Source organism: Lissotriton vulgaris, chromosome 8 (genome assembly GCF_964263255.1).
Source record: "Lissotriton vulgaris chromosome 8, aLisVul1.2, whole genome shotgun sequence".
Classification (NCBI taxonomy): domain Eukaryota; kingdom Metazoa; phylum Chordata; class Amphibia; order Caudata; family Salamandridae; genus Lissotriton; species Lissotriton vulgaris.
In genome coordinates this window covers 388,596,891-388,624,413 of record NC_141696.1, presented here as the reverse complement: position 1 = coordinate 388,624,413, position 27,523 = coordinate 388,596,891, and the positions used below count along the sequence as shown (strand labels likewise).

Below are 27,523 nucleotides of genomic sequence, written 5' to 3'. Positions count from 1 at the left end.
AAAACTATTGACATTGTAACTGACAAAGCTATTAATTTTGCTACTTTCAAAACCAACACATAAATAAAAAAAAGTGTCATTTACAATACCAATAGCTCAAACTTTCCTAATGCGAGACCTATTGCATTTCCAATGCTTGTTTGGTTTGGAACTAGTGGCAAAGCACCAGCCAGCTACCAGACGAGGAGCCAGCGCTGACTTCACCATGCCTTGAGCCTGCGATTCACTCTGCTGACTATCCTCCCCCACACCGCCAGGCCATCGCTTTCATGTGTTGTACTGGGTTTCCACGACAATGTGGGTTCTACACGATGTTCTCATCCCCTATGACTTTCAACTTGATGATCCCCACCCACCCATCTTGTAAATATGCACTCCACTAACACTGCCACCATTGTAAATAAACACCCTTGAAACACTCATGTCTGTGTGTACTCCTTGTTTAAGTCACAGGGTGTACAATGATGTAAACGTTACCATGCCCAAGGAGCAATGCTTGTCTGTACTCATGTTGAAAATGAAGCGACCTAGGGAGAACAAGTGCAAAAGCAACAATTAATGGACAGACTGCAGAACAATGTCATACATTCACCCTGGTACAGAGATCTGGGCCTAAATCCATCTTTTTTTTGCACTCCACACCACCCCAGTACAGACATGGCCATATGGAAATCAGCCTTGACCCTGTGCCTCATGGGAACAGTCCAGCCCAAACTGCCAAGCCATGTCTTTCCTGGACCGGAATCAAGCATCCAAGGACCGGTTTCTGGCTATCAGCCGTCTTCAGCCAGGATAGCTTGCCTCCAGTGGTGTGGAGAGCATGGGACTCACGTCTGAGCATACCCATCCGACTCGGGGTGACAAATGCAAAAACAACAAATGATGGACAGAATGCAGAACAATGTCATACATTCACCCCAGTACAGAGATCTGGGCCTAAATCCATCGGTTTTTGCACTCCACACCACCCCAGTTCAGACATGGCCATATGCAAATCAGCCTTGACCCTGTGCCTCATGGGAACAGTCCAGCCCGAACTGCCAAGCCATGTCTTTCCTGGACCGGAATCAAGCATCCTAGGACCGGTTTCTGGCTATCAGCTGTCTTTAGCCAGGATAGCTTGACTCCAGTGGGGTGGAGAGCATGGGACTCACGTCTGAGCATACCCATCCCACTCGGGGTGACAAATGCAACGATTGATGGACAGAATGCAGAACAATGTCATACATTCACCCCAGTACAGAGATTCTGCGTTCTGTCCATCACCTGTGGTTTTTGCATTTGCCACCCCGAGTGAGATGGGTATGCTCAGACGTGAGTCCCATGCTCTCCACACCACTGGAGGCAAGCTACGAAACGCGTCGGCGTCCTGCTCCACCCAGATACTGAACTACTAGGGCGTAATAGGACTAGAACTTACACAACTCTACACTGTTGCATAGTTTTGTGTCCTCCTATTTTTCGCACCATATGACAAATTCAAATGCGTATCTAGTGGTGGTGGAAACAAGTAGGCTAGTTTGTCATTTTGCCTGTCCACTTGTTCTTTTTCATCCAGGATTGGTGCCTCAACAAACGTAACTTTTTGAGGCATTGCACAGTTGTCTATATTTATTGTTATCACAATTGTTATATGTGTATGATTTGATTCAATGTATTGTATATGGTTTTTTCAATGCATTTGTGAACCTCTGTAAATGCGGTGGTGTATCCCTTGATGCCAAAATATTTGTTCAAAATCTTTTTTCATAAAAAAACAAGTGACTAAACACAAATGGTTTGTCAGCCTAGCAACTCATTGTACTAGGTGTGCATTTGTTTCTATTAATCTATACTGTCCGGCATCGTTGGTTGTTTATTTCATATGAGTGGTCCAAGCCGGTCAGAGACAGGACCCAGCCTTTCCCTCTTTTTTCCTGAGCCTGGAAATCTGGCACACACATGCGAGTATATCTGATTGGCCTGGCACACCACTTGGACGTTGATGGAGTGGTAATGCTTCCTATTACGATAAATGTATTCACGTGCCTGTGGTGGAACTAGACCAATATGTGTGCCATCAATGGCACCCACCACATGTGGAATCCGACCCAGAGCGTAGAAATCAACCTTCACAGCTGGCAATTCCGCTGCCCCAGGAAAATGGATATATTCATCCTTAAATAGCATCATGGCTGCCAGGACATCACGCAGTACCACACTAAACATGGGTTGGGACATCCCCCCCTGCTGTACCAATTGTGTGCTGGAAAGTGCCAGTAGCGAAGAAGTGAAGTGCCGCCATAACCTTGGCCGTTGGTGTGATTGCCCCGGGATATTCCCTGCGTGGCTGCAGGTGGGGCTACAGTTGGGCAACCAGGATCTGCAATGTGGGACGGTCTAAGCGGAATCTGTGTATCACCTCGTCATCCACAATGTCCTCCAGCACAGTGTATGGATGGTGTACATTCGGAGCCCTCCTAGGATGGTAGCACATGTCAATTGTAAACACAACACAGCTGTACCACAATTGTCATCATGAAAAACACAGCAACAACAATGACTGACATCACCAGTGATGGTACCACAGATTACATGTGGGTTGGCCCTGACACACAACAATGGCACACCTGTAGACTTGCCACACATTGACATCCCCACAATGACATCACCGACATGTGTATGCACAAAGGCACGTTCCCACATGTAGCACAGACAGCCTTGATTGTGCAACATACACCTCATGTGTGGATCTGCATCCACACAGGCCCCAATCTTTGTGCTGCACCATGCCAATAAATGAATACACAGTCCATGAGGTCATGCAGCTCTGACTAAACTTGCATAGGCTGGACAAGGACACATGAGAGGGCAATCCATCAGGCATACATCACACAGCAACCAATTCATAGTGCATCCATCACATCCTCACATGTCGTTGCACATACCATGCACAGACACACATGTAACACATTCTGCAGGTCCATGGTAACAATGAACTGTGTAAATGTAAACCAACAACCCATGTCACATGTGAGCCACCACATCACTACATTGTCACAGATGTGCACTGGCCTGGCATGTGCACTCAGCACTGGTCTGGGTGTGTAACTTGTAATGTTAGCATTGCCCTGTTGCATGATCATGGTGGCCAAAGGACACCCTTGGACAGCGCCCGCGCCACTGCATGATGTGTTGGCAGGTAGCATTTACCTGCTCAGCCACCCATGTCCCCTTGCCAACACAGAATGTGTGCCTGACCATGCAGTAATTGGCCTCGCGCTGGCAGTGCACGTCTGGCGCAATTTCAAAACTTGCATTCAGCCTCCACAAATGCGTTTCCCATTGGCTGTTGACTAGGGTGCCATGGCGTGGATACACCAGCGCGGTAATGCGTGCGCTGCCGCTAGGGTGCATCTTTCAAATGCATCCAGTTTCTGGCACCGCGATGGAGGTTCACGCATGCCGCGTGGGCCGGGCAGGCTTTCCACAACATTTAAATCTACATTGTGAAATGGCAGTTGGTATCTCCCGCCATGCAGACCGTGGCACCCACCGCCGGTGGGTAACCGTCCATGACCATGCCCATTCAGTCCAGGGGCCCACCATGCAGACCACCGTACCCACTGCCGGTCCCCGGCGGTGGGTAACCGCCCATGCCCATGCCCACCGGCGGTGAGTCACCACCCATGCCCATGTCCATTCAGTCCAGGGGCCCGCCATGCAGACTGCGGTACCCACCACCGGCGGTGAGTCACCACCCATTCCCATGCCCATTCAGTCCACGGGCCCGCCATGCAGACCACGGTACCCACTGCCGGGGATCGGCGGTGGGTAACCGCCCATGCCCATGCCCACCGGCGGTGAGTAACCGCCCATGACCATGTGCATTCAGTCCAGGGGCCTGCCATGCAGACAGCGGTACCCACCGTCGTCCCTGGCAGTGGGTGACCACCCATGCCCATGCCCATTCAGTCCAGGGGCCCGCCATGCAGACCGCCGTGTGGAGGGCCATAGCACGTGATGTACGGGCAGTGGGTGTGGGCAACTGGCGACACACACCCTGCCACAAGCGGTCGGACGACATCTCCAGGCTCAGCAAGACTGTGGCGGAGATGACACAGGGGCTGATTCCAAGATCAGGCCGGCTTGCACGACGTACCATGACCCCTTTAATGCTACGTATCATAGCTGTGACACATCCTGACCTGCCTGCACGGCTGAGAGGGGAGCAGCAGCAAACTAGCGGTGAGCACACTGACATGGGTTTGTGACTTGGGAGTGCATTGATGTATTGCTGGTCAGACACAGTGGTGACATCCATGGTGTATATGGTGTGCTGCTATTGCATGTTGGGGGATTAGCGGAGTGAGAGTCAGCATCCAGGTCAGCCAGCTGGACATATCAGTTGCATTGTAGTGCAGGGGCCCAGGACCTGTCTTTCATGTCTGTGGTCGCATGGCATCACATGTGTGGTGGTCTGCATACACTTGCCCTGTTTGTTTCAGGCACATGTGTCACAGGCCCACTTATTCTTTGACATGAGGATGTCTGGGAGGGGTGGTTCATGTGCAGGATGGGTTCGACATGTTGGCCAGCAGTCAAGGAAGTTTGGATTTTGTAATTTGCAGTTAATGACTGTGGCACTTAGGTATCTCTCTCTTTCAGCTTTGGACGAGGGCACTGACAGACAAACGACGGAGGGAAGTGGAGGCAATGCATCCGGATCAGAGACCACACAAACAATGACTGAGATGGAACAGAGCAGCCCCGGAGAGGGGGACAGAACTATCCCTGAGGACTCACATGTGGAGACACCATCATTATCATCTTCAGACAGCGGTGGTGAGTCAGCACTGTTGGTAGACACAGGGAGTGGACAATCTACACCTTCAGTTGGTACACAGCACACTGGGCCCACGCTGCCACCAACTGCAAAAAGTACTGCTCGTGCTCGCAAGTGTAGTGGGAGCAGAGTGGCCTTTGGTGCAGGCACCGCTGCCCCTGCCCCTGTGATACAAACTGCCGTTAGTGATGAGGCAGTTGATCTGCTGCGACAGCTGTGTGTAGGGCAAACAAACATGATAAATGCATTCCTGGACCACGATAGAAAGTTGGGGCAGGTGGTAGCATTCATGGAGGGGATGCATGGTGATGTTGCTGGTCTCCACAGGACAGTACAGTGCTTATCCAACACAGTGTCTGCAGCCATTCAACAGTCACATGGACAAGGTTCTACTTCAGTTCCCCCATCCACACCACTTACTGTCTCAAAGGAGAGTGACACTTCTGAACATGCATCATTTTCCGGTTATTGCACTAGAAGATGTCACAGGCAGCATGGCAGGCAACGGAGGCCACAGACAACATCCCCCTGGGAAAGGGAAATCTTTCACGGAACAGGACATCAGCTACCCTGGAGATGACACACAGGACCCTCAAGGGGTGATGGGGGGCACAGATTCACGGGACACACAGGCATCCGTCCAAAGGGTACTCACAAGGGCAAGGCACGTCTCATGGACAAGGCACAGACCAAGGACAGGGCATCCGCAAAGGACAGGACACCACCCACGGACATGGCTCCTCCCAAGAAACAGGCACCTCCGAAGGACCAGGCCCCTACAAAGGCCAGGGCACATCACATGGACAGGGCACCTCCCAAGGACCAGGCACCTCCCAAGGACCAGGCCCCTACAAAGGCCAGGGCACCTCACAAGGACCAGGACCCTACAAAGTCTAGGGCAACTCACAAGGACCAGGCCCCTACAAAGGACAGAGCACCGCCCATGGATAAGGCACCTCCCAAGGACCAGGCTCCTACAAAGGCTAGGGCACTTCACAAGGACAGGGCACCTCCCAAGGACCAGGCCCTTACAAAGGACAGAGCACCGCCCACGGATAAGGCATCTCCCAAGGACCAGGCCCCTACAAAGGACAGAGCACTGCCCACAGATAAGGCACCTCCCAAGGACCAGGCCCCTACAAAGGACAGAGCAACGCCCATGGATAAGGCACATTCCAAAGGAAGGTCACCGCCTAAGGCCAAGGCACCTCCCACGGCCAAGGCTACTCTCGGGGAGCAGTCACCTCCCAGGGCCAAGGCGTCTCACATGGACAGGACATCCACCAAGGACAGACATCCATCACCTATGCGTCCCCTGAAGCTGGTGGTGGTGAAGGAACGTAAACCACATGTGTCAGAGGTGGAGGCCCCCCATACCTCTACTCCCATCCACACCCCAGTGAAGCAGAGGAAGGAGTATACTGTTGTTGCATCCCCCATTGCACATGATGCAGAGGGCAGAAGGCAGGGCCAGAGCAAGCGTCAAGCAGGTTCCAGCCCGTCCCCAGGGAGCAGACCCACACATGCACATGATCCAACCTTGATGGGTGATGTTTCAGATGAGGCCGCACCACTTACCAGTCCATTTATGTCCAGGATGCCCTTCCAAATCCCCAAGAAATGAAAACACACACCGGTAACACCTGACCACCCCAATGTCGCACAAGGACAGCTGTCCCCAGCTCCCAGAGCCACCCTGCCTCCTGGCCCATATAGCCCTGTAGCTCATCATTTCAGTGGTCCTAGTGGGTCAGCTGCAGCTCACTGTCATGTGTCAGATAGTGGCACTGTCTGTTGTTCGCTGTCATGCCTCATGTAGTAGCACTGTGTCAGTTGTGCCCTCTCCTGTTTCAGGTACTGCCACTGTGGGTGTCCACCAATCTCATGTCTCAAATGCTGGCATGGTATTTGTTGGTCAGTGTCCAGGGACAGGTCCTGGCAGTGTGTCAGGGTCTGTCACTCATGTGTCAGTCACTATAGCTGTGGCTGTTTCTCACACTCCTGTATCAGGTCCTGGCAGTGTGTCAGGGTCTGTCGCTCATGTGTCAGTCACTAGAGCTGTGGCTGTTTCTCACACTCCTGTGTCAGGTACTGGCTGTGTGTCAGGGTCTGTCGCTCATGTGTCAGTCACTAGAGCTGTGGCTGTTTCTCACACTCCTGTATCAGGTCCTGGCAGTGTGTCAGGGTCTGTCGCTCATGTGTCAGTCACTAGAGCTGTGACTGTTTCTCACACTCCTGTATCAGGTCCTGCCACTGTGTCCGAAGCTACGAGGTCCAACAGTCCACCTGATTCTGTGCTGTGAGGTGCAGTTCCCATCACTCAAATCTCATTGTACTTGATGTCTGGACTGTTCATTGTAACCACACTTGCAATATTCTTGTCCATGGGACTGTCAGTATGACACACGTCCTTGTGCTGCCTTAAATGTTCCTGCTCTGTCCTGTACCATGGACTGTTGATGCACTGTGCCCCTCACTTGTGCTGCCTCAGATGTACCTGCTCTGTTCTGTACCATGGACTGTTGATGCACCTAGCCCCTCACTTGTGCTGCCTCAGATGTACCTGCTCTGTTCTGTACCATGGACTGTTGATGCACTCTGCCCCTCACTTGTGCTGCCTCAAATGTACCTGCTCTGTTCTCTACCATGGACTGTTGATGCACTGTGTCCCTCCCTTGTGCTGCCTCAGATGTACCTGCTCCGTTCTGTACCATGGACTGTTGATGCACTCTGCCCCTCACTTGTGCTGCCTCAGATGTACCTGCTCTGTTCTGTACCATGGACTGTTGATGCACTGTGCCCCTCACTTGTGCTGCCTCAGATGTACCTGCTCTGTTCTGGCCACTGGCCCTGTTAGTAATGTGAGGTACTGTGCCCCTCACTTGTGCTGCATCAGATGGACCTGCTCGGTTCTGGCCAGTGGTCCAGTTAGTAATGTGATGTACTGTGCCCCTCACTTGTGCTGCCTCATATGTCCCTGCTCTGTTCTGTACCATGGACTGTTGATGCACTGTGCCCCTCACTTGTGCTGCCTCAGATGTACCTGCTCTGTTCTGGCCACTGGCCCTGTTAGTAATGTGATGTACTGTGCCCCTCACTTGTGCTGCCCCAGATGAACCTGCTCTGTTCTGTACCATGGACTGTTGATGCACTGTGCCCCTCACTTGTGCTGCCTCAGATGTACCTGCTCTGTTCTGGACCATGGACTGTTGATGCACTGTGCCCCCCACTTGTGCTGCCTCAGATGTACCTGCTCTGTTCAGTGCCATGGACTGTTGATGCACTGTGCCCCTCACTTGTGCTGCCTCAGATGTACCTGCTCTGTTCTGTACCATGGACTGTTGATGCACCGTGCCCCTCACTTGTGCTGCCTCAGATGTACCTGCTCTGTTCTGTACCATGGACTGTTGCTGTACTGTGCCCCTCACTTGTGCTGCCTCAGATGGACCTGCTCTGTTCTGGCCACAGGCTCTATGGTAACTGTGCTGCTTGTTGCCCCTTGGTTGTGCCGCTTCTCATGGACATGTTCTGCACTCGCTCATTGCCCTGCCTGGAACTGTGCTGCTTGTTGCCCCTTGGTTGTGCAGCTTCTCATGGACATGCTCTGCACTCGCTCATTGCCCTGCCTGGAACTGTGCTGCTTGTTGCCCCTTGGTTGTGCAGCTTCTCACGGACATGCTTTGCACTCTGTCATTGTCCTGCCTGGAACTGTGCTGCTTATGCCACTTGGTTGTGCAGCTTCTCATGGACATGCTCTGCAATGTTTACTGGCCACTGGGCTGGCTCCTGGGTGCATCAGAGACCCTGAGGTGGAGGCTCCCAGATTCCGTGCTGGACTTGTGGCTGTAGCAAGCTGGCTTCGCACCAATTGCCTACAGTTGAATGCCACCAAAACTGAGGTGTTGGTGTTGGGGAAACACGCTGAGCTATGGGGAAACCAGTGGTGGCCACCTGAGCTGGGCGTCACTCCGATCCCAGCCTCCGGAGTGAAAAACCTGGCCATTTGGTTGGACCCTGCGCTCACTTTCACGGACCAGACTAAGAAGGTGGCTGCCACGTGCTATGGCATCCTGCGGGGCATAAGGCTGGTTTTAAAGTACTTTGATCCCCCCACCCGGCAGCTCGTGGTCCAGGCGTCGATTTTATCCCGGCTGGACTACGGAAGTTCGCTGATGTTAGGGGTGAACCAGGCGGAGGCCTCCAGGCTCCAAAGGGTGCAAAATGCAGCGGCACGGGCCATTGTGGGCCTCCCCAGACATTGCTCTGTGTCAGGTACCATCTCGGCCCTACACTGGCTTCCGGTCAGACAGCGGATCAAGTTTAAAGCGCTGTGTCTGGCCTTCAAAATTCTGAAACTTTCCTCGCCGCCGGCACTTGCCAATTTACTCACTCGTTACATCCCTCTGAGATCATTAAGATCAGAGGCTCTGCATCTGGCAGTCTGCCCCCGTTTTAAATTGAGTAGAATGGGTGGCCGTTCTTTCCGGGTGCTTGCAGCAGGGTTGTGGAACTCGCTCCCGGTGCACATTCGAGCTCTCAATGATTTGTTCACCTTTAGGCGGGCGATTAAAACTTTCCTGTTTCCCGCCTCTGAGTAGTCGTCCCTTTTCTTTTACTGTGTGTTATGTTATAGTGCCTGTCTAAGCGCCAGGACGCCCCTTTGCTGGGGCAGCTGTGCGCTATAAAAATATAAATAACATAACATAAATAACATAAAGGCAGTTACTCATGTTGTGTACTTTGTCAGTGTCCGTGCTTGTTGTGTACTTGCATTGTGGATTTCTTGTGTTTACAACATGCCCTGTCTACCACCGATTAGTTCACAATGGTGACGCACCTGACAACTAGTGAGGCGAGTTTTGATTATGCCCCCTGCACCGCTCAATATAAATAGATTACTGGTCCGGCCCAGCAAGAGAAAGGGAGTGACACCTCTGCCATTGATGGGAGGGTGGCAATGAACGCACATTTACTTACAGAAAGGCCTCTCAGGCACCCACTGGGCCGCTGGTGGTCATTTACATATGCAGGGACTGCCCAAATCGGTCCATCACGGCTGCCCACAACAGCAGCCCTCAGCAGGGACTGGACACCGGCCCCTCGGGCAGTTCCCTTGTGCCCTCGTTGCTAATCCTACGCTGCTGGTGAGAACAGGTAACAGTGTTCATGCATGCTGTGGCGTGGTATGTGTGTATTGCATGCTTGTGTACCTGCGGCTGCGTCCACGACGGTGCATGACTTGCTGGAAGTGAAGTACGAACAGGGCCAGAAAGGCGTGTAGGGCTGTCGGGGTCCGTGCGGTGGGTCTCGAGGCACTGCTTTCCTTCTGGGTTGTGGTGCTTCCGCCGTCTATGGGATGGGGGTTTCTCCGCTGCGGGGTTCTGGTTTGTTTGCGACTATGTAATATTGCGGATGATCGGGACGTCATTCCGCACGGCGTTGAGGCTGGATTAGCTCCGTCCATCGTGGTGTCTGGTGTGTTCCCGCAGCGGTTCACGTTTTTTCGCGGCGGACGGTAAATGCGCCCAGTTCGCCTTCCTAATATGGCGGACGGGAGGCCCGCTGCTGGCAGACGGTGAGGTGCATTTTCTGCCGCCTCCAGCACTGCGGTCATGCATCCGTCCGCCATCCTAATGGACCTCATAATGTGGCAAAAAGGAGAACAATTTCTGGTAAGACTTCAAAAGACTTTATAAAAAAGATAACTAGACTGAGAAAAAAAAATAGAAATGTGGAAAGTAGTGAAAATGTTCCAAGCACAAGAAAAAGTGAAAAGAATAGGAAAGGCAAAAAAGGCAATGTAAAAACAAAGGATACAACTTATAGTAAAAGAAGAGAAAATCAATATAAAGAAATCCGCCAAAAATTATTTTACAACAGAGTTGTGAATGGAAAGGGAAGACCACTCGGTCCCCCCGAACGTATGGATGGGTGCCCCGAACCCCCCGGGAAACTGTTTTGGGCGGGGGCGTGGTTCGGCTGGTATGCCCAAAGCAGCGTAGCCGGAGCCCGCCCTTCCCGCCCAGAAGGGGTTGTCCTAGACACCCGCCCGGAAGTCCGCGCACGGATGGGCGTACACGAGGAGGGTCCCCGCCCTCCCGCAGACAGATAAATAGAGCGGGAATCCAATGAAGCGTCCTCTTGTTCCAGTGCTCGGAAGGCTGCACCACTCGTTGCTCGTGAGCCCTCCACGGAACAAGCAGCAATTTTGAGAACTTGTAATCTTTGTTGTTTCTCTTTCAGTGCCAGGCGGGTCGAGGATCTAGGACCTTGTGGATCAAGTCGGACGGAGTAACCGAAGGCATGTCTGGCAAAAAAGCGGGAAAGAGCTCCGAGATGGAGAAGATGCTACGCACCTTGGTGAACCGAATGGCGGTGATGGACCGAAAACTGGGTAAAGTGGATTCAATCGGTCGGGGCTTAGCAGAGGTTAGGAAGCAGATAGCAGCCCAGAACAACCTCTCGGGGCGGCCTAAGAAAGTGATAGGACCGGCCTTGCCAGACGTCTCCCCGGAGGGTAAGGGGAAGCGTAGTAAGAGGAGGGCGGGTTCCGGGGAGGGCCCAGTCCCGGAGGTGCCCCCAGCAGGCCCAGTCGCACCGGTGGACAGCCCGGTACCAGGTCCAGACGTGGGTTTACCAATCCCCGTTGTGATAACACCAGTTGAGGATGATCAGATGCCACCAGAACTGGCTCTTCAGTTAGCGGCAGTGTTACCCTGGCTAAAGAAGAAGGCAGGGGGGACAGTGGCTGCGGGGGATCCGGCCGAGGAAGCCAGAATAATAATTGAGCAGTTACGGCAGTCAAGAGAAGCCGGGACGGCGAATGTTCCTTATATTCCCCCACAGGTAGCACCGGGAGTCATGACGGATGGCCGAGCAAAGACAGCGGACACGGCGGTTGAACCCGGTAAGAACCCATTGCCAATGGTTGGGGAGAGTTCAGTGCCTTCGAGGCGGGAAAGGTTGTCTCAGCACATCCCGGCGGCCACGAAGAAAATTATATGGGGGGACAATTATATTAATATGTTTTCACTGTTGACCGACCATCGTGAGATAGAGTACGCAAAAACCCAGAAAGATTTATGGCACCCCAGCGTATGGCGGGCCAAGATGGCGGAATTTAGGGTCGATGAGACCATGGCGAACTGGGTGAAGGCCTTTTCTATGTTTACAGCAGTAATGGGGGAACGTAAACCCAAAGTGTTGCCCGATTTATCGTGTTACCAAAACAGGATCATGGATTTTTATTCGATGTACGGGGGGAATGAATGGAAGGGTTATGATGTTCACTTTCGAAAAGCTAAAGAGTTTGATGTAACGTTGACATGGGATTGTCTCGGCACGGTGTCATGGCACAAACAGCTCTTGCCTGGATCGGCGGGTACGTCCTCCCCAGGTGGGAGCGGGTCTGGGACAGTCCAGCCAAAGCTGGCACTGCCCTTTCGTGCAAACGCCGGTGGGGAATCACAGCCCAAACCCGGCGGGAATGGGGGCAGGCGTGGGGTTTGTTGGGGTTTCAACAGAGGTAACTGCAACAGGCCCCAGGGAACATGTAGGTTCCAGCATGCTTGTGCGGGCTGTGGGAACTCCTCACACCCAGAAAGTAGCTGTAGGTCCAAGAGCGGTGGTTCGGGAGGAAAGGGGGGATCCAAGCAGGATTGATGTGATGCCTGGAAAGCAATCATCTTCGCCCATCGACATCCTGGCTTTGACTCCCTGGCTGAACAAATACCCTGATCATGTATCCGCCGGGATTTTGAGGAATGGCTTCTTGTATGGCTTCAACATCCCGGCGGGGAATTTTCGGGGGAGCCCCTTTTGTAAGAACCAGCTATCTGTTCAATACAACCCGGCAGTGGTGCCGAAAAAATTACCAAAGAGGTCAGCTTGGGACGGGTAGCAGGGCCTTTTCCATGCCCACCAGTGGCGGATTTCGTGTGTTCACCTCTAGGGGTGGTTCCGAAGAAAGGCCCAGGGGAGTATAGACTTATTCACAATCTGTCGGCCCGAGGGGGGCCTCGGTGAATGAAGCCATTGACCCTGACGTATGTTCAGTTCGATACGCATCGTTCGACGATGCCGTCGAGCTACTGAACCGCCTGGGCCCCAGTGCTTTGATGGCGAAATCAGACATAGAATCAGCATTCAGGTTGCTCCCGGTACACCCTCGGGACCAGCGCTTGCTAGGATTCACGTTCCAAGGGAAGTATTACATGGATAAATGCATGCCAATGGGTTGCACAATTTCTTGTGCTTATTTTGAAATGTTCAGCTGTTTTTTGGAATGGGCGTTCACCGAGGCCACTGGGCATAGACAGGTGATGCACTATTTAGACGACTTCCTGTTCTTAGGGCCGGCAGGCACTAGGAAATGTGCACAGACATTGCAGGAATTCTGCACTCTCATGCAGGAGTTTGGGGTCCCATTGGCGCCGGGTAAGACAGTGGGGCCATCCACTACACTGGAGTTTCTGGGAATTGAGCTCGATTCCGTTGAGGGAAGCTTCCGTCTGCCAATGGAGAAGGTGGCCAAGTTCAGGGCTTCCTTAATACAATGCCTGGGTAAAGAGAAGGTGACCCTGCACCAATTACAACAAACAGTGGGCCAGCTTAACTTTGCCTTAAGAGTAATACCGATGTCTCGCCCCTTCTCACGTTCCATTGCACAAGCTATGGTCGGCCTCAAGGAGGGACACCACCGCACAAGACTGTCGGCAGAGGTTCGCCAGGATATGCGCATTTGGTTGGCATTCCTGGCGGACTTCAACGGTCGGGTGGCGTGGAAAAACCCCCCAGCATCGTCTGACGAACTTGGTTTATGGACCGACTCAGCTGGGAGCGTGGGATTTAGTGCAATCATTGGTAACCGATGGTCGGCGCAAGTATGGCCGACGTGGTGGCACTCCAGTGGCCTAACAGGTAACATTGGGTTCTTGGAGCTATTTCCCATTTGGGTGGCTCTGTTGGCATGGCCAGGAGATTTTAAGGACCGCTCGGTAGTGTTTTGGTCTGACAATATGACGGTGGTTGAGTGCATTAATCACCAGGCAGCACGCTGCAAGTGGATCTTGAGACTGTTGAAAGAAATTGTATTGCAATGCATGAGATTGAATGTACAGTTCAGGGCAAAACATGTGCCGGGTGTACTGAATAATGCAGCTGATGCACTCTCTCGTTCACACATGCAGGCTTTCAGGGGCTATCTACCTACAGCGGATCTAGTGGTGGCACCGTTCCCCGAAGTACTATGGCTGATCGGTGCCCCGGATTACAGGACCTCGTGGCAGCCAGCTTAGCGCCCAGGACGAGGAAAGCCTATGAGGGAGCGTTTCGTTCATACTGCGCCTTCTTAGGGCTGGTGGGGACACATAGCTGGGGGCAGGAGGAATCCTTCCTGGGGTTCTTAGTGGCGCTTCATAAAGGATGCCGATCAGCGGCGACTGCCAACAGACATAGGGCGGCCATATCATTCATGGCACAGCTCCATGGCATACGGGACCCGACGGATTCCTTCCTAGTCAGGAAGGCACTCCGCGGTTGGCAGCGCCTGGAGGGTCGCAGACAAGATACAAGGCACCCGATTGGTTTAGAGAGATTGTCTTTGCTACTAGCAAAACTTGATGAGACATGCTCCTCCCCTTCCGAGGTAGTTCTGTTCCGAGCGGCTTTCGCATTGGCATTCCATGGGGCCATGCGGGTAAGTGAACTTGTGGCGAGGAACAAGAAGGATGTGGAGGGAGGCCTGTGCAGGGATCACGTTCAAATACGGGGTGATTCAATGTTAATCTCGATAGCCAGGTCCAAGACAGACCAGGAAGCTTTGGGCAGTAGTGTTGTTGTAAAGCGCGCCCGAGGGAGCCCCAGTTGTCCGATAAGGTATTTGGAGGACTACCTGGCACAGAGGCCGGCGACATGGGGAGGGAGCCTGCTTAGACACAAGGACGGCACCCTATTGACGAAATTTCAGTTTCAGAGGGTGCTGACACTGACAATTGCTGCGACGGGCTAGAACCTGTGCGATTTTGGGACCCACTCATTCAGAATAGGGGAAGCTACTGAGGCTACGGCCCGGGGTCTGGGTGCGGAAGAGGTTAAGCAGCTGGGCCGTTGGTCCTTGAACTGTTTCAAGAGGTATGTGCGACTGCACATGTTGTAAAAGACTGATGAAATGCACTCACGCTTGTTGTCTTTTGTTTGAATTACAGTTTTGCAAGCCTGTGACGCGGGGCGGAATTGGGGATCGACCCAACACCAGAGGACCAGCGGTCAAGGATCACCGTCTGGAGATCAAGTGGTATGGGTCGTGGGCCACTGTCTTGACAGGCTTTTTGGCTCTATTTCGGAGTGATAAAGACTTTAAGCTTGCTCACATCTAGGATATGTATTCTTAGCTTGTGTTGGCTCTTTTAAGCCCTTTCTTCCAGACCTAGAAGAGGATAGCTGCTTTATGTGATGATAGATCCCTTACTCTAATCCATCTATTGCCTATTGGCTTTGCCTTTCATTATTTTGCCTATAGTAGAGGGTGGATCCTGTGGTCCTGACTTTATATTATACATTGGTATGGTTTATGTAGGTACTCTGACAGAGCTAAGGGTTATTTCATCCTTCTCAGGCCAACAAGGCCCAGAACTAGAGAGACTCCATTTTGCTTTCTATCCCTGCAGAGCTGAGATGCTTCAAGGGGAAAGGTAATGTTTATAGTTAAGGCTGTTGTGTGCTAGGGGAAAACCAGCCAGGACTGGTTCTTATCGGAAGAATGTGTTTGTCTCTTGGGCCCAGACGTAACATGCAGATGGTCACTGCGGCTGCGCAAGGGGCCCTGGAGCTGGCACAGGAATTCGGTGGGAGGCAGCCCTCTGTTGGAAATTTCCATGAGGGAAGAGCATTCTATGATAGTGAAGTGCAGAGGCGGAGTCAGTTAGTTGAGTTGAATTGGAGGAGCGGAGAGTGTTGGTAGAGTTGGAGGAGTGGAGTTGCAGGAGGAGAAGAGACAGAAGATGCTTGGAACAAAGAGAAGACAGACAGACAGTCAGTGAGCTGGAACTGAAGGAAGCAGTCAGAAGCAGTTACTTATCAGGAGGAGTTGTGAATAGCTGGAGTCTGAAGTAATGCCTTTTAGAAGAGACTGAAGTTATATCGTGGATTAATCTGTGGGAGCAGCTGGAGTTAATTGGACATTGGCACAGAGACATTTACACAGTGTGAAAAAGCTAGTGGAGCGAACGGTTACCAGAGCGGCAGAAACCATTAGACTGAAGTTGGAATGTGGAGAGAGTCCGTGGGGGAGAGGAGTCCAGTGCAAAGTGATCAGCGCAGATGTGTGTCCAAGAGTGCAGGAGAGAATCTAAGACGAGCTAAGGCACAGACGAGAGAGGAGCCCAGATGACAGCTAGAGCAAGACTCCATGCTAATCAGGTGATATCTTTCCTGTTATATTAGTGCCTTTATTCCCTAGGATATTGTATGTCTAATCCCTTTTCTTTCAGCGGTGTGTTATCAAGAGACCCCGCAGATAACCTTGTCCTCATACTGTATGTCTACTCCCTTTTCTTTCAGCGGTGTGTTATCAAGAGACCCCGCAGATAACCTTGTCCTCATACTGTATGTCTAATCCTTTTCTTTCAGGGGTGTGTTAAAGTTCCTGTTAGTTGTAGAGACCCCGCAGATTTGTGTATTGTTGTTGTAATAAAGATACCCCAGTTCTTAGTGAACTAGTGTGCATGTGTTATTCTTATGATAAAGCTAGCCTTTCTTCTAACCAGATGCTTTAGCAACTGATGGATCAAAAGGAAATAGGAGCGTTTAAATCAGGGAATAACTCCTGCATACAGTGAGTGTCTATCATTCTTAAAGCACAGGTAACCTTTTTCTTCTAGTCAGATGTTACAGCCAGAACAGATGCTGCCCCTGATCCGGTAAGTCTGAATAATTAGGGAGAGAGAGGAGCCCTTGAGCTAGGGAATTATTGACACTAAGTGATTCGGCCATCCCATAATATTATTGTAGTAGCGAACCCTTAGTGAATAGTGAGAGAGAGACTTCCCAACATAGAGACAGAGAGCTGAAGGTATTCATAGGAAAGTGGTTGTCATTGGTAAGTGGCGTTAGTGAGAGCACTGATTGTGGTCAGTGTGTATACCCGCAAGATTGCGGCTTGAGTGAGCACTGAGGGTAGTCAGTGTGTAGATCCGCCGGATTGTGGATCATGTTGTAAGTGAGTGAGCACCGGGGGGATACGGTGTATAGGTCCGCCGGATTGTGGACCATGTTGTAAGTGAGTGAGCACCGGGAGGACACAGTGTGTAGGTCCGCCGGATTGTGGACCGGATAAAAGAGAGAGCACTGGGACTGCAGCACCGTGTGTAGACACGCCGGATTGCGTGTCGAGTGAGCACTGAGGGTAATCAGTGTGTAATGGTAGATAATCAGAACTGCCCCAGGGTAGATTAGTCTGGACCCATGTGGTCGCGAGACTATGAGGTATGAGTGTGGTGTAGGGCATGGATGTCCTTAGTAATCAATGAGTATTCCTAGTAATCCCTATAGATTTAGTGGTGTTTCTGATGATATGAGCTGGTATATTGCGAGTTCCCCATCCTCAGGTAGGTACCCAGGTGCCTGGATACATGGGTCCTGAGGAGGGAGGTGGTTACGTTCCGGCTGGGTTGGAGGGGCTCCAAGGAGCTGATCCCATCTGGTCTGAGAACCCGGTCGTTACAGCCACTCATACGTGAGGCGTGCTGGGGACGTATTCATGGCAGGTGACGCGACTCACGCATCTGGGGAATACGGGTTCAGAGTGACCTTCCATGGGAAGGGAGGCCTCTGTTTTGACCAATTTCAAGCGTTTGTGGAGGGACTCTTAGGGCGGCAAAGGTCACCGCCATCTGTAATCATAGTGCACTTGGGGGGCAATGACTTGGTAAGACTGGGAAGACGGGTGTTAGTGGAACACATATTGTTGGCAGTCAGCTGGTTGGCTAGGAGGCTCCCGGGGTGCACAATTGCCTGGTCCCACATAATCCCCAGGAAAGTCTGGCTGGGGGGTTTCTCTGTAACGGCGTTGAACCACTCGGTAAAGAGGGTCAACAATAAAATTGGGAAATTGTTTCGCTCCGCGCATTTGCAAAGCATTCCCCATGGGTGTATTCAGGGTGATCACTGTTACTTGAATGATGGGGTTCACCTGTCCAGGGCGGGGAATGATTTACTCATAGGAGACTTCATAGCAAGGCTAGTGGGATTGAGGAGGCATGACCTTTAGGAGGTGTGTGGGGGCCAGATAGTCGGTCAACTATCTGGCCTGTGGCGGTAAGGTCATGATCGGTGAGCAGTGATTTCAAGGTCCCTAGGGTGGGCGCCACCCAATACGGATGGGAGCGCCCGGGGGGAGGCGGCCATTGGCCCCTCCCACAGGGAGGCGGCACCCACTACGGATGGGTCGCCTAGGGGGAGACGGCCATAGGCCCCTCCCAGGGGGGAGACGGCTATATGCCCCTCCTACGAATTTCCCGGGGGCCGAATATCCACTACGGCGGAAGAGAGTGTGGGGAAGGGGGGGGAGTCCACGCTGTTCTTCTTACAGATACCTCACACGGGAACTCGGTCGACCTTTAAGATGGCGTCGAGTGAAAGGGGGCCCCCACGACAAGGGAAGTTACAGTTGGCAACGAGGGTAAAGTCCTCTGCTCATGCGCCACTCACACCGTGAGGGCGGGAATTTGGTAGTAGGGATCTGACACCGGTTAAGACCTTGCCGTTGGCCCTTAATGCTCAAACTTGTGTTTGTCTCCTCCCATGGGGAATTGGTGTTGGGAGGGGGTGGCGGGCATCCCGGCCATATAACTTACTGAAAGACACAAAAAAATATAGAAAGAGAACATAATTTTATAAAAAGAAGAAGTATATTGAATCCATTGTTGAAAAGGCTTTTGAAGTAAAGAGAAAACTCGATCATTAGATAAACCAATACATTTAAAGAAGGCAAAAAGTAACAGGAAAAGAGTAAATAACAAAACAAATTTTTGGGATAATTTTTTAGGACAATGGAAACACAGTTCAAGTCATGAGCCTTTTTTTAATGAAGAGAGTTATTTACAGACCTATGATTTGTTGCATGCAGTTGACACCAGTGGTCGAGCTCATGAGGTTAGAGATGGTTGTCCAATTGAGAAAGAGCAAATGGTTCCTAGAAATGCAGAAGAAGTGATAGCTGATGAAGTTCTAGGTAGACGTCCTAAAGCCCCAGTGTACACTTGGGATTGTAGTAGTATTTGTAGTGTACGGCAAGAATCTATTGATAAATTACGTCATTTCTTACTAGCATATTGTAAAAAAAAGTGTTAAACAAAAGATTAAGCTGTTGCAAGGACTAGACCCTTGCAGAGTGAGAAAACATACCGGTTTGCAAGGTCATTCTCTGGCTTGTCTTTTCAAGGAAAGTATATCAAAGTGTTTTTCACCATTTCAGGATGTTGGCAGTAAATCATACTCAAATGTGGAAGTTAGTGAGAAGATTGTATTATGCAAAAAGTCCAGCACAAAAGTTGAGTTGAACAGTGCTCTTTTGCGAGGGTCAGTATCAGATGTGAAAAAGGTTTGTGATGACATTGTGTGACATTTTCTCCTGAAGAACAGAGTGAAGAAACTCAAACATTAATAGAGGAAAATGTTGCAGAGAATGTTAAACATAGTTGTACCAAAAATGTTGAAAATGAAATTACAAAGTTTAAGGTGATTTCAGGTGAAAGGCCAAATATTTCTTGTATTTGTTGTCGCCGAACTCACTACAAAAATCAGACTACGAGTGTTGATCTGTATTTAAAAAGTGAAAAAGAAAATAATGATAAGTGGAAGGAATTTGCAACTTATTTGTTGGTAGAGAATTGTTTTGATTTGGGTTCTGATCAGCGTATTTGTAAATATTGTTATAACACGTTAGATGAGAATAGAATGCCTGCTAGAGCTGTGCATAATAATTTAGAGTTAGTTGCTATTCCTCCACAACTGACAGATCTCAATACCTATGAGTCTACTCTCCTTCAGTGTATGCAACCGTTTCAGGCTATTGTTCGTATGGAGCCTAAAACAGGTAAATTGCCTCCTTCAGATTTACAAAGAGGATTAAAAGGAAGAGTGGGGTATTTGCAGTTAGATTTAAAGAAAAGTATTGAAACTATTGCTGTAGACAATGTAGAAAGTGAACCTCTAGTTATTCTTGTTAATGGTGTGCCAACTAAGAATAAGAAAATCTGGCAGGAGTTAGTGGATGTTAGGAAAGTGCAAAAGGCAACATTGTATTTGATCAAAAACAATGCATACTATAAGAATGTTTATATAGGAGAAGAAGAAATACTTTTAGAAGAAGATACTGAAATGTCAAGTGGACAAATTGAAAAAGTGGACATGTTAAGATGTGAAGAAATCTATGAACATTATAGTGTGCATCCATTTCATTCAAAAGAAGTGATGGGAGGGGCGTGTCTAGGATGGCGGCGTGATCGGACGCAGGTCTCCCGAGCTCCCTGCCCGATCCCGCCGTTCCGCCGTTTATTGCTGCAATCTCCCCCCTATCTACACTTGGGGGCAGGGAGAAATTGACCGCTGTTGAGCCCCCGCCGCGGATTTGTGATTCCCGGCGGCGGCAGGGGCGGAATCGCCGAGAACTTCATTTGGCGCCCAGCAACGGCGGCCGCGCCAGCAAGTGAGGGTCCCCTTGGCGCCTCCGGGCGGACTGCGGCTCGCCCCCGGGGCGGGGGTCTCGGTGCACCGGCGAGTGACCTGCTGCCTAATGCTCCTGCCGACACTCCCACGGGAGGTCCCAGACGCCGCCAGCCTCTCCGGCGTTCCAACCGGGACCGGGACACACTGGACCGGCGGCATAGATACGCGAGGCCCCGGCCTCGGGCCTAGGCGCGGACCATCGGCGCCCTCTCCAGCATCCATCCGGCGCAATCAGTGGTGAGTCGGACCCCTTCCCGCACTCTGGAGTGCGCTGCGAGCACCCCCCTGCCGCCATAGCCTCTGGGGGAGTGGTGGTCGCCAGCCGGGGGACTTGGTGGTTGCCGTGGGAGTCGGACCGGCAGTTGGGAAATCGAGGTCCCGGCTTGGGCCTACCACTCGCCCAGCCCGGGCTTGCTTCTGGGAGACCGGCCGACCTGCCGGAAAGGACCTACACGCAGAGTGCTCCAGCACCGACCCCCCGCATCTACTGGTGGCCCGGACCTGACACAGTGGCCATCCAGCATCACTGGGCCACTCTCCTGACGCCGGGCCGGCCTGGTGGACGGTGACTCTCAGACACGCCAGACTCCACAGGTGAGGGGAGCGAGAGGCGGAGCGGGGAGAACTCGGGGGGCACGATCGAGCCCCCGGTGCGGGGATCACTGTGTGTGCTCCTACTGCCTATTCTGGCCCTAACTCTGGGAGAGCCTCCCTAGCATCGGGGCGCAGTAGAACTCCTTATGCCTGGGTTCCACGCAGAATTGGGTGCCTGCAGTCCCAGGCGGGCGCCTTCTCTTTGCCCCCTAGTCGAAGGGGGATTGAGTCCTAGCACCAGACCTTGCCCTTACGCCAGCCGGGTAACTGCCAAGACGCTATCACGTCTGCCTCCCCATTCATCACTGCACACTTTCCACTTGCACGATTGTCCATCGGACCCTCCCCCCCGATCTCCTGATAGCCCCCAGCAACCCAAGGCACCACAGTTGAACCGGCCTGGTGACAGGAGGCCCTGAGCACACCGGCCTACCACAAGTGAGGAGAGTTGAGAAGGGAGTGGGGGAGCTCGGGGGGCGTGGTCGAGCCCCCGGCGATCGGACATCCCTGTGGGCCCCCACGGCTGGACACTGCCTGTCACCTCTGGATCGCCTCCCCGAGGGGTGAGGCTGCACTCCACTCACCGCGGTCTGTCGCCGGTCGGGCGGCGGCCGATTCCTCGCCCCCCCACTGGGCGTGTAGTCATCTGGAGACATTGGTCCCTGCCCGTGCACCGGCACAAATAGCCGCCTGGACACTGCCATACCCTCTGCTCCCCGTCCGCCTCCTCTCTGGTCCCTCTTGGGACGCACGCTCCACTGCCCTACGGCCTATCAAGGCCCTACGCCCTCACGCACCATGGCGGGACAAAGAGGCAAGAAGGGATTGCAAACCCTCCCTGAACTGTTGGCTAAATCGCAGCCCAGACCTGGCAAAGACCCGCCGTCCCCTGGGACCGGGAAAGCATCGCCTGTGGCCCCGGATGACCAAGTGCCCATCACCAAATCCTTCCTGGAGACGCTCTTCAATTCACTCCGGGAAGATTTCAAATCTCTGAAGCAGGAGGTGGCGGGAGAAGTCAGGGAACTCCGGCGAGATGTGGAGGACCTCGGTGAGCGAGTGGTCGCAGTCGAGGAAGCTGATCAAGCCAGGAGCGCCGAAATCGAACTACTCCAGCAAGAGGTCCTGCGGCTCACTGACCAGCACCTAGACCTCCAGGCCCATACGGAGGACCTGGAAAACTGCTCCCGCCGGAATAACATACGGGTCCGGGGGGTCCCTCAGAAGGACGAGGGGGCTGATGTCACCGCGTACCTGCAAACCCTCTTCAGGAGCATTCTGGGTGAGGCAGACGACTTCCACATCTGCATCGACAGGGCACATCGAGTGGGACTGCCCCGTAGAGCCCCAGCCCCGCCGCCGGACATACTGGCTTTCCTTCCGGATTTCCCGCTAAAGGAACGGATCCTCCGGGAGGCCCGGAGAGCTCAGCCCATTCAGTTTCGGGGCCATTCCATTGCCCTCTACCAAGATCTTTCTGCCACTACTCTCCAGAAAAGGAAGGAATTCAAGCCAGTCACGGACTTCTTGCGGGAAAAGGAAGTTTCATATTCCTGGGGGCATCCCTTCCGGATCATATTCAAGTGGAACGGACGACTACAACAGCTACAGTCTCTTAAAGACACATGTGATCTCCTGGGCCTAGACCAAGTTGACACTGAACCGGTATTCAGAAGCTCGCAGGGCTCTTCCAGGGGGGGTTGGCAGACTGTACACCGCAAAAGGTCCCCTTTTCAGCGCCTCAAACCAGATGCCTCTGTCATTTCCCGGGAACGTGAGACTGCGGTGGCAGAGGTGGTCAAGGAGACTTCTTCCCCAGAGTGATAATGGCTTTTGCTAGGGAGACTGTGTACCGCAACTGCTCAGCCTTACCGGCGGGTGGGTCGGGTGGGGGGTCCGGAGGAGCCGCCATCGGAGATGACCCCTTCATTGTTCTTTACCACGATCCTGTGTCCCTTGACAGGATTGGGACTACAGGTTTCAGGGTTGTTGGGGCTGGGTTGGGGGGAGCGGGGTTGGGGGTTTTGTTATTATGCTGCGGCCCACTACTGTCCTTATCTACATGTATTACCTTGCATACTTTGGTGGCTGTGGGTTGTTTTGGGGGGGGATGTTGGGTTAGAGAGGGACCCGGGGTGGGGACCAGTGTGCCACGCTAATTCTGTCCTCGCGCGAAGAGACCCTTCACCGGGGTGCAAATGTCGACTTGGGGTACTCACCCACACACGAGGATCACACCCAGATACAACTAAAGACCGAACCATACACTACTCGCCAAGGACCACCACGTGCTCCCTTGGCGTGCCCATAGCCTGATCTGCGCTGCACCACACACCCCCTGCGCGATGACAGACAATACCCTTAAGATTATAACGCTTAATGTGAAGGGGCTTAACAACCCGATCAAGAGGAGAGCTGTTCTCTCCTACTTAGAAAACTCTAAAGCTGACATCTGCTTGCTACAGGAGACGCATCTCCTCCAGAAGGACTGGCACAGAATGCGCTCGCGAGCCTTCCCACAGCAACTCTTTTCCTCCCTTCCAACAAAGAACGCCGGAGTTGCGATCCTGATCTCTAGATCTTTTAGGGGGAGGGTGGGTAACAAGGTGGGGGAAATCAAAGGCCGTCTCCTGGCACACACTCTCACTATAGGTGACACAACACTCACAATTGGCTCCCTGTATGCCCCGAACACGGGTCAAGAAGTTTTCTTAAAAGGCACCATTTCCGAAGCCCTCCACACCCCACATACACCCCTACTCCTGGGCGGGGACATTAACGTCGTCATGGACACACATGCCGATCGGTCTGGACACCGCTACGGAGATACTGGGGCCTTGTCGTCTGCCGGACATGAATGGCTGTTGGATAGGGGCCTGGTGGACCTCTGGAGGGTGCGACACCCGACTGCCTCACAATTCACATTCTACTCGCATGTGCACCATACCTACGCCAGGCTTGACCATTTCCTGGGTTCCTCAGACCTTCTTAAAATCCTTGAGGACATTTCCATTATACCTGCAGCCCTCTCTGACCATGACGCGGTGGAACTCTCCCTCGCTCTCAGCGCACCCCGCCGCCCCCGAGGCCCGTGGCGCCTCCGTGAAACCTTGCTACAATGCCCTGCTGTCACTAAACGTATTGGGGATTGCATTGATTCTTACCTATCTACCAACGATACACCGGGCATCTCAGCGACGGCTCTTTGGGGGGCCCTGAAATCGGTCGTGCGGGGCGAACTCATAGCTATTGCTGCTGCGGAAGCTAAAGACTGCAAAAGCAAAAGAGAGGACCTTGCGGCGCGGGTGGCGGAGCTGGAACGAGTACACAGCCGCACATGCGCCCCTCGCGTGTGGAAACAGCTAAAAGCGGCCCGGACCCAACTCGCCAGTCTGGATACAGATAGGGCGGAATTTGCAGCTCTCCGCCTACGACATACTTACTATGTCGGAGGGAACAAAACGGGTCGTCTACTGGCTAGCGCTCTAAAAGCCAAGACCCAACGGGCCAAAATCACTACTTTGGTTGGTGCCAATGGTGAGTTGCTCACGGACGACGCCCAGGTGGCCGAGGCGTTTCGTTCCTACTACGCTTCCCTATACGGGGAGGAGGAAGCCTCATCTAGGGATATTGAGGCATACCTAAACACTGCGGCCATCTCCGCACTCCCTGAATCTACTGCGGAAGCTCCCGACGCCCCCATAGCCAAGAAGAAGTCCTAGCTGCCATATCTCGTTTTTGCCCACTCAAATCCCCGGGACCGGACGGCTTCTCAGCGGGCTTCTATAAGCTCTTCAATCGGCGTTTGGCCCCGGTGCTTGCTCGCCTCTTCAACTCCTTTGAGGGGGCGGCAGCCATACCTCCGGACATGCTAGCCGCTGAAGTGGTGGTACTTCCTGAACCGGGGAAAAAGCCCACGCACTGCTCCGCGTTCCGCCCCATCTCATTGCTAAACTTGGACCTAAAACTTTTTACAGGTATTCTTGCAGCCCACCTTGGCCCGTGCCTACCTGGTCTGTTAGAACCGGATCAATCTGGCTTCGTTCCTGGCCGCCAATGTAGCGACAACACTAAACGGGTGCTCCACCTTATTGATAAGACACATTTTCGAGCTTCGGACTCTGCGCTTCTTGCTATCGACGCGGAGAAAGCGTTCGATCGCGTGAACTGGAATTACCTACAACACGTACTCCGTCGGTTCAGTCTCAGTGACCGTTTTTGCTCGCGTATAGCGGCCTGCTACCATCACCCGCAGGCCACAGTTCGCTTGGGGAGCTTGCACTCGCTCCCGTTCGAGATCCAGCGAGGCACCAGGCGGGGGTGCCCCTTTTCCCCCCTCCTATTCGCGATGTATATCGAGCCGCTAGCACAGAAAGTCCGGGATAACCCAAGAATAGAGGGCATTGACTTTGGGCACGAACCCCACTCTATCAGTTTATATGCGGATGACGTCATAGCCACTCTAAACAGCCCTGATACTTCTATACCTGCCTTCATGGAGGAACTTGACTCATTTGGGGCAGTCTCAGGCTTCCGCATTAATATCGCAAAATCCCTCATTTTACCTCTGGGCAAACATGCGCGCCCGCAGGCCCCGGCGTTGGGCCACTACAGCGGCCTACAGTTGGCCGACCGGATACCATACCTAGGTATTACCTTGACTCCCTCAACGGACCTCACGGTCTCCACTAATTACGCCGCTCTCAACACCCAGATACGATCAGACCTGACGAGATGGTCCAAACAACCTCTTTCTCTGCTAGGGAGGGTGGCGGCGGTAAAAATGTCAGTCCTGCCGCGGATTTTATATTTGTTTCAAACAATCCCGATTATGCCCCCAAAAGGCACATTGAAAACCCTGCAAGACTTGCTGTCTGGCTTTATTTGGGAGGGGAAGAGAGCCCGACTTCACAAATTGCTAGCGTACAGGAGCATGGACGAAGGCGGTCTCGGAGTCCCGGACTTAGTGCGGTATTTCCAGGCATCCCAACTCAGGTACCTAGTGGAGTGGTACAGACCCGAATGGGAGAAGAGATGGCTCTTCCAAGATAGAGCTATGGCGCAATCGCCGCTGTGGCGGGTTCCATTCCTGGCTAAACGCCACAGGCCTAGCTACATGTCACGGTCCCCCATCACTCGCACGACCCTACAGGTGTGGAATCGGGTGGCACTTAAACATGGGCTGACTACTTTCCCTTCCCCTTTCACTCCCCTGCTGGACAACCCTGACTTCCCCCCAGGGGAAGGCCCGGGCGCATTTTCTCAGTGGCGGAGCTCGGCATGCCAAGCTGCGGGTGACCTTTTTGACCTGAACGGATTTCTTCCCTTCGAGGATATTAAACAAGGATACGGGATAGAACGTCCCCATCTCTTCCAATACCTTCAACTCCGACACTGGCTCACTGACCCAAACGTCGTCACCCTAGTAGGCCGCCCCATGACGGACTTCGAGAAGTGGCTGCTTACTAAAACCACAGACAAAAGCCTCATCTCCAAACTCTATAAAATGCTTGCACCTTCTCCCTCTCAGGCCAAATCACCCAGTCAAAGACGTTGGGAGGCTGAACTGGGGAGAACTTTGTCATCCAAAGAATGGGGGTACATTTACTATAGAGCCTCACACACCACACGAAACACCAAAGCAAGGGAAACGGCAGTCAAACTCGCCATATATTGGCACCTTACTCCAGTTCGATTACACCAGGGGAACTCGAAGCGCAGCGACCTTTGCTGGAGGGGGTGCGGGGACCGGGGTACCCTCACTCACATCCTCTGGGACTGCCCGGAGCTGGAAGACTTTTGGAAACAAGTCCTGGACGAGATAGACTCCACTTTCGAAACTGAAGTCCCGAGATTCCCTCCATACACCGTGTTGGGCCTACCCAATGCCTTAATGTTCCCCCTCAAGTCATTGCGAGGTCGACAGATGGGCATTGCTATGCAGGCAGCCACACAACATATCCTGTCGCTATGGGGCACTACGACTAAACCCACACATACGGGATGGCTCCACAAACTATGGTTCACCCTTGGGATGGAACGTATTCACGCCACTCTCACCAACTCCACAGACGCCTTTCGCAAAACGTGGCTTCCATTGCTGACCCTCCTGTCCAAGGAGTTCAATGAGATTACTTGCCCCAAATACCTTCGGGTTTTGCATCTCACTAACGCCACCGACGACTCCCGGTGACTTTACTCTTGGTCTCGTCGCACTTCCGCGACATAATGTGGATGACACTGACTTTCATGGGCACACTGGTCGGGGTGGAGGGAAGGGGGATTTCGTGGGGAGGGGGAGGGGGTTTTTGGTTCGTGTTGTTTTTCTCCTGTCACTCTTTTGCCCTTCCACGCATGATGTCAAATCACTTATTGGGC

The 27,523-nt window shown here is 52.6% G+C and overlaps 1 pseudogene; it reads right to left on the bottom strand.

Annotated features, from left to right (window-relative positions):
* Positions 1 to 7,152: 7,152 nt before the first annotated feature.
* Positions 7,153 to 21,481, bottom strand: LOC147697079 (uncharacterized; annotated as a pseudogene).
* Positions 21,482 to 27,523: the final 6,042 nt, after the last annotated feature.